This window comes from Pseudophryne corroboree, chromosome 1, assembly GCF_028390025.1.
Source record: "Pseudophryne corroboree isolate aPseCor3 chromosome 1, aPseCor3.hap2, whole genome shotgun sequence".
Lineage (NCBI taxonomy): Eukaryota > Metazoa > Chordata > Amphibia > Anura > Myobatrachidae > Pseudophryne > Pseudophryne corroboree.
Genome location: NC_086444.1, coordinates 762,955,159 through 762,963,118, shown reverse-complemented (window position 1 = coordinate 762,963,118; position 7,960 = coordinate 762,955,159). Strand labels below are relative to the sequence as shown.

The window sequence follows — 7,960 nt, the reverse complement described above, 5'->3', positions numbered from 1 at the left end:
GAATCTGTGAGCATTCATCCATTTTCAAAGAAACATTAATAATGAGCAGATCTTCCAATTGCAAAGGCAAACAATGAATTATTTAAATGTGCACTTACAATCAAGGCAATCCAACATTCAAAAGGTTTCTTAACATGTTCCACTCATATCTGTTCATCCTACTAGTTTAAGGTTAGAAACTACAAGATAATTTTTCTGGCAACAGTAATTCTCTGTAACCCACAATATCAACTTTTCAGTATGTTGCAAATAGTTTGGTAGACTTATTGCCCGTACTTGAAATTCAGGTGTACAGTACTGGTAATATGTTTGGCTTGAGTTTTTGGCCAGCAATTGTTGTCATACAAAGCCTACAGCACCACCTTTACTACCACTTCACCTATCCACAAGACAATTGCATACTGCTGAATTCTATCTATCTATTTATCTATCAACTATCTATTGATCAATCGAGCAATCTATCTAATTTTCAAGTACAGTATTATGAATATTTGATGCTCAATATCTTAAGTTATAAATAGTGCATAAGCCATAAGAGATAATAACAGTAGAATGATATTTTTTAATATTGCAAATTAATTGAAAGACTAGGATAAATTAATCTTAAACTGGAAAAGTTCAACAAGACTTTATTACTGTAATAAAAAGGATATGCCTCTTCTTACTAAACACATATGCTATTTGTTTTTGAGAACATGGGGTATGGTCATTAATTTCCTACTTACTAATTTACTAATATAATGGTGGTTGTTTAGTTTCTGTATATTTACTTTTAATAGCATTCATTTGATAAAATGGCTATAGCAATTCTGCCAAGGAATAGTCAGTTTACAATCCACAAGACCTGATAAGGGCTAAATAATAGAGAAATTAAACATCTAGTTTCTTTTCTTTGGCCTTGGCTATTCAGACTCTTTAACATGCAGTATGCCCCTGGCTAATGTTTAACATTCTGGAAAAACATCTACATAAATTTTGTAAAAGTATGACAATTTGTATAACCTGGGCACATTTTTTTATAATGTAACTCAATCACCATGCCATGGTAACGAAATCACCATTTTGGTAATGAGCATGGTAAAATTTAATATAAAATTTAGTTTTGAGGTAATACTGTATCTGTAATCGGAAATACAGAATCTGAATAAATAATCACTTTTTTACTTTTTCAGTAATTAAATAAATTTTACAGTTGTATATTTTCATTTAACTATATAATGGAGAGATAATTATTTATGGCTGTTAAATTGTCTTCCATTATTTTAAACCTGATATTGAGAAAATATGTGATACTTTAATCAAACACGTTTCCATTGTTTTATACAGTATGTAAACAAATGAAAGAATGCCCGTAATATTGATTTCATTCAATGAAAACTGTTAGTTTAAAGAGCCCTAATTTGAAGCACTAGATCACAAATAAAATAATTTGTATTTATTAGCAAAATAGAGCACTTCAAATTAGTAACTTGTGTTGACTTTTATGTTTGGCTCAATATGTCTATATTTTCATGAAATTGCCCATATGATGATTCATTCTCTAAACAATATAAAAATGGTTTCGGTGCCTTTCTTGCAATAAATGGTATACAGGTTGAGTATCCCATATCCAAATATTCCGAAATACGGAATATTCCGAAATACGGAATTTTTTGAGTGAGAGTGAGATAGTGAAACCTTTGTTTTTTGATGGCTCAATGTACACAAACTTTGTTTAATACACAAACTTATTAAAATATTGTATTAAATGACCTTCAGGCTGTGTGTATAAGGTGTATATGAAACATAAATTAATTGTGTGAATGTAGACACACTTTGTTTAATGCACAAAGTTATAAAAAATATTGGCTAAAATTACCTTCAGGCTGTGTGAATAAGGTGTATATGTAACATAAATGCATTCTGTGCTTAGATTTAGGTCCCACACTATGATATCTCATTATGGTATGCAATTATTCCAAAATACGGAAAAATCCCATATCCAAAATACCTCTGGTCCCAAGCATTTTGGATAAGGGAGACTCAACCTGTATATAGTTATTAATTTATGCCATTAAATGGATGATTGGTTCATGGAATAACTCTGATTTTGAAATCAGGAAAATCCTTTTTCTTCCCTGTTTTGCTAAATTGGAATCTATTGCACTAGAGGTTTTGTTTGCCTTCAACATGATAACAATTCAAGATTGTTACATTAAATGGACTCAAGCGCCCTACACACTTGCCAATGCATTCAATTTTGATGATCATCGATCTGACTGATGATAGATCATCGTCCAAATTGACTTGCATTGCAAAGCGACAGAGAACCAACAATGAACGACTGCGGGGCCATGCATCATTCATCGTTAGTACATACACACTGCACAATATGAACGATTTCTTGTTCTTTACTGAACGAGATTGTTCATATCAACTGCACACATCAGCAAGTGTGTAGGGCGCATTAAGTCTTTTTTTCAACAATTCAAACTATAAGTGCTTTTTGCCATGATGAAAGATACAAGTACTATGAAAAATAGATATACTGTAGATACTTCCTTAAACTGCTGATGGTCCTTTGACCTGGTTAGTGTCTCCATGTTTTATTAAGCAGCTGGAATGGATTCGATTTTTATGCAAGTTCCCAGAAGGAGTGTTAAAATACACCAGCAATGATGGCTGAAGAATTTCTTGTTTGTAGGGGGAAAAAATGGATGATACCATTGAGTACTATCAGAAAACTAGCACTGTATATAGTTGAAATTACATGATAATCCCATCAGAGATAAATCAATCTACTCTGCGCCTCAAATAGCATCATATTTTTCAGACCTCAAACATTTTCCAATTTCATCACACAATACATTTTTGACTTGACAGACATTATTTTCAAATGTGCAATGCAATTGAATAATGGAGATTTGTTTTGTAGTGCTTTGAAAATATACGTTTTAATAATTCTTATCTATATTTTTCAGAGATGATAATTTCTTATATTTTACTGTAATGTGCTAATTACTGTAATTAAAATTGAAAATATGTGTACCTTACGTGCATTATATAGAGTAATGTTTTATTGTAGCATTATTCAAATCCCACCTATTTTTTACTCATTCATATACTAATTAAAATAAGATGCTTTATTTTGCATCAGCATGTTTGTTTTGAATACAAATGAGAATATTTTATAAACAGAATTATTACTCTCCAGGCCATGGTGATATACTGAAGGCAAAGCACAGCAAAACTGCTAGGAAACCCACCAGAAAAATGAATAGATTATGTAAAGCAATACAACTTAAAAAAAACATTCTGTTTCAGCAACTGTATCTTGCCAATCATAAATTGAGAAAGCACAATATGGCGTATATTTACTAAGATCCCGATTTTGACCGAGATGGTGTTTTTTCTTCAAAATGTCATCTCGGGAATTTACTAAACTCAAATTACGGCAGTGATGAGAGCATTCGGATTTATTTGGAAGTTCTAGTAAAAAAATACGAATGAATACACCTTCGGTCAAACGCGGCTGTTTAGGTATGGTTCACGGTCATTTACTAACCATTCGTATTTGTAATGTGTACCGTGAAAATGCATTTGCGGTCGTGAAAAAATACAAATCGTAAAAAAATACAAATCGTAAAAAAGTCCTAAAAAAAAGTAGACCTGCTTTTGATAAGCGTGTTTACATGTGTATTCAATTATCCATTAGTCACACCTGAATGTTTGGCCCTATAAAAGGATCCCAGGCACATTTTGAGCAACTCTCACTCTGAAATGGCTGCTGCTGTGTGTACTACAGATTTTCTGTTTGCTGGGGGATACCTGAGACTGCTCCATGAGTCTACAAGAAATCAGGGCCAGGTAAGTGAACATGGTAAGCAGGTTGTACATGTGCCGCGGAGGCTGCGCAGGCCTCGTTTTTTTAGGGGTCGTTTAAACTTAAACGCATTGTCTGATGATAGGGTCATACAGATGTTTCGGCTAAATAGAAACAACATTTTCTGTCTGTATGACCTTGTCAAACTGGACCTAGACCCTGAGACAGCACGCTCTCGCTCTGTCTCAGGCCTGCACAAACTCCTGGCTGTGTTGCACTTTATGGCTACTGGGAGCTTCCAGGCTGTGACAGGCGACGTAATTGGTATCTCCCAGCCCACCTTTTCCAAATATTTAAATCAGGTGAGTTGAAACATACATACACGTCTATGTCTAAGTGTTGTTTCTGTTATGTCTTATAACACAGTATTGTATTGATTACAGATCATGACACTCACCTTATATTTTGTAATGTCCACTCAGGTGTTGGATGTCTTGGAATCCCATATAGATGCCTCTATCTGCTTCCCTACCCAGGAGTCGCAGTGGCATGCAGTCAGGGTAGCTTTCTATGAGCTTGCTGGCATGCCCAATGTGCTGGGTGCCATAGATTGCACACACGTTGAGCTGAGACCACCTAGGGGCAGGCAATATGTTTTCACCAATAGACATTTTCGCCAATCCACTAATGTCCAGGTGGTTTGTGATGCAAATCTCAAAATTATGAGTGTGGTTGCAGGTTACCCTGGCGGCTGCCATGACTCCTTCATCCTCAGTCAGTCATCACTCTTCGATAAGTTTGAGGACGGACAAATGCCTGATGGCTGGCTGCTGGGTATGTTCCAAGTGTGTTGTGTGTATGTGTGTTAACTTCAAACTCCTGTTTTTTATATGTGTTTTTTATATGTGTTTTTTCATAATACACATGTCCTAATGTTGGCTATATCTGTATTTCAGGTGATGGTGGTTATGGCTGCTACTCTTGGCTCCTTACTCCATTGTCCCAACCTGATTCTCCTGCTGAACACAATTACAATCATGCACATAAGTCTACGCGGAATGTGAGAGAAAGATGTTTTGGGGTGCTGAAATCTAGGTTTCGGTGTCTGGATAAATCTGCTGGGCTTTTGTTGTATAGTCCCTCAAAGGTGACTAGGATTATGTTCTGCTGCTGTTTTCTTCATAATCTGTGTTTGAGCCAACATCTGCCACATGTTGGTGATGAAGAAAACAGCCAGCAAGTAGGTGAGTTAGAAACATCTGGTGACAGTGTGAGTACAGATGTAGGGAGGCAGGTAAGGCAAGAAGTTATTCTGCGTTATTTTAACGGTAAGTATTATTTAGTTTTAAATAACCTTGCCTAACCACTTTTATAAAATGTATTGTAGGTGTGAATGTTTTTTGTGTTGCGTTAGTGTTTGTTATTTATACTGTTCTTTACAGTTATACTGTAATTTGAATAACTTACAGTGTCACTCATTAGCACATTAAACCATACACATATTGCGTGTTTTTAAATGATTTGCTTGGACACAGGCTTTTTTTGGGTAACAATTCCAAATACTTTATTTTGTTACAACCATTTGATGCATCCTTCATTTTTTTTGTGTGTGTGTGTGCAGAGGATTGACCTGGTTCGTTGGCCCGTGTTCTGCTGGAGCGTCTAACAGGGGTCTGGCTTGGTGTAGTAGTTCCGGAGCTTGAGCTGATTTGTTGGGATGCCAACACATTAATGCTTTGGCTGAGGTTGCGTATGCTTGCAGTCAGTTGGGTATTTGTGGCAGTGTTGCTGGCAATAATTCTGGATAGGTTTTCGTTGACCAGTTGGTTGTGTTGTATTATTTGTATGAGGGCTTGTTGCTGTAGCTGTTGTTCATCGATGATTCTGAGCAAATTGGCTTGCATTTGACTGTTGTCTGCCCTCATCTGCTCCATTGAATTGGCAATTCTGCCAACCTGAACTATCAGTCTGCCTGAGTTCCGACTGAGGCGAGGAAGATGATTAGGGAGACTGGCAAGGTATTGGGTGTGGGTGTTTAGGCAGGCATAGTTTTGTGCCTGTTGTGTGGCCCAATTGTTCCAAAACTCAGGGGCCATTTGTTTTATTGGGTGGTGTTGGCCTCAATTGGGGGCTATGGGATGTTTGGGGTGTTTGTGTTATGTCCTGCTGCGTGGTTGGCTGGGTAGGATCGATGGGCTGCAGGTGTAGTGTGTAGGTAGGCTGCTGGTCACTTTCCTGCTGTGCGTCCTCGACCATGATGGGTGGTTCTGTATGGGGTTGATAATAGCCACTATTTAGTTTTTATAATATTTCTTTGCTTGACCATAACATGGCTTACTTAATAATATTCATGTTGAAAATGTAACAGAGATTGTGGCCTAAAATTACCTAGGAATCTTACCTTTTGAAACACATATGTGCCAACTAACTTTCCATACTCAATTGAAAAATGAATTAGGGAATTGTCGGACTCTAAGCCATAATGAATTTGCAAACACGAAGAACTTTCGCCATTTTAAATTAATGCATTTACAGATTGTGTATGACCCTTCCTTTTGTTAAACACACACAATACATTAAATGTGTTTTGGTACACACTCATAAATTGATCAAGGCAGTCAGTGTTGTGTTTGGAAATTACTCAAAATAAATAAAGCACACATTTTAAAAAAAAAATAACCATGTAAATGTGTTAAGGTGGCCTATGTTTAGAAATGGTGATGTTGGTCATGGCAAACAATTGGCTTATAGATTACATTTATTTTGCTGTTTCTTGTTTAAATTTCTGGAAAATTAAATGGTTGCTATGGGCAACATCACATCTGAAAATGTAACCACAAAAATGTCAAAAATACCATGTGCTTGTTGTTTGTGATTATTGCCTGGAATAAGAATTAACACAAATATAATAATTTTGCCACTACACAAACAGTGGTGCAGATGAATTAACCTGGAGAAAACCTAAGGATTTGGAAAACCAGTGATATGTGCAAGGTGATAAAGGCACAAGCCAAACAGGGACGTTCAGAATTTTTACTGTTAGGATATTTTTTTTTCTGCCTTGATCACCTTGCACATATCAGTGGTTTTTAAAATCATTATGCCTTATCCAGGTTAATTCATAGACCACACTGTTGTAAATTTTTGTGACAATTATCTTTTATGTTTACTCACCAGACAGCTGAGGTGATTGTGGATCCTCGCTTTGTGGACTCGCCAAAATTGCTTGTGGTGGCAGGGACAACACTGCGGAGATGCGCCGTTGGGGTGGTGATGATGGAGCAGCAGACTCAGCCTCAAGACGACGTCTCTTGGTTGGCCTCCTAGGCACACTCACCGAGCCCTGTGATGGGCGCCTTAGTGGAGGGGGGTTTGCAGAAGAAGAACCTATGTGATAAGAGAAACATTAATATTTTGTGCTTCTATGTGTTTGCTGAATATGTGATTACAGTGAATTCTCACCTGCATTCCCACCATCTGCATCACTTGGCAGTGTTGGCTGTGGCCTGGCTGTGCTGCTTCTCTGGCGTACTGTAGAAATATGAAGAATTACCTTATGAACATACTTTTATTTATCATTGTTTTCTGAAATTCCTTATTGTGATGTAAACATCTGGAACCTGATGATAAGTAAACTAATCGATGCTTAAGCTTTTCTGGGTGACTTCATTGGGTGTGAATACTTTAAATAAGATTCAATTTCACTAATTAATCCATACACAAAGCCAAATAATGCACAATATTATAATGTTTTTTTTTTTTTTTAAAACATAGCTTGACACAACCACAATATTGCACGCTAAGGTACCAATTTTCATTCAACAAATACAACACTAGGCTCAAATATCTGCAGAAAAATGTTTTAAAATTAACAAATATGCAATAAAAAATAAAAAAAAAACAAAGGACAACACACAACAACACACAATAAACATAAATCCAAAGAAATCTATTTATTAAAAAAATATGCAAACAACATATTCAACACACTTCTTTTAAAGACACCTGGAAAGATTTAGTACTGATAGCAAATGGAAGGAAAAGGCCAAGGAAACCAGATTAAAACAACAAACCAAAAAAAAAAACAAATTAAAATTATTAATATTAACACTACATCAGTCATGGACAACCTGGGCCTCTCAAGATGTAGTAAAACTA

At 36.0% G+C, this 7,960-nt stretch overlaps 1 long non-coding RNA gene across 1 annotated transcript; it reads right to left on the bottom strand.

The window, feature by feature from the left end:
* Positions 1 to 5,938: 5,938 nt before the first annotated feature.
* LOC134944390 (uncharacterized) lies at positions 5,939 to 7,334 on the bottom strand. Its single transcript, XR_010181861.1, has 3 exons — positions 7,265 to 7,334; positions 6,977 to 7,189; positions 5,939 to 6,069 (listed from the first exon to the last, which is right to left on the bottom strand). It is a non-coding gene; the product is annotated as an uncharacterized LOC134944390 (long non-coding RNA).
* Between the last annotated feature and the right edge of the window lie 626 nt (positions 7,335 to 7,960).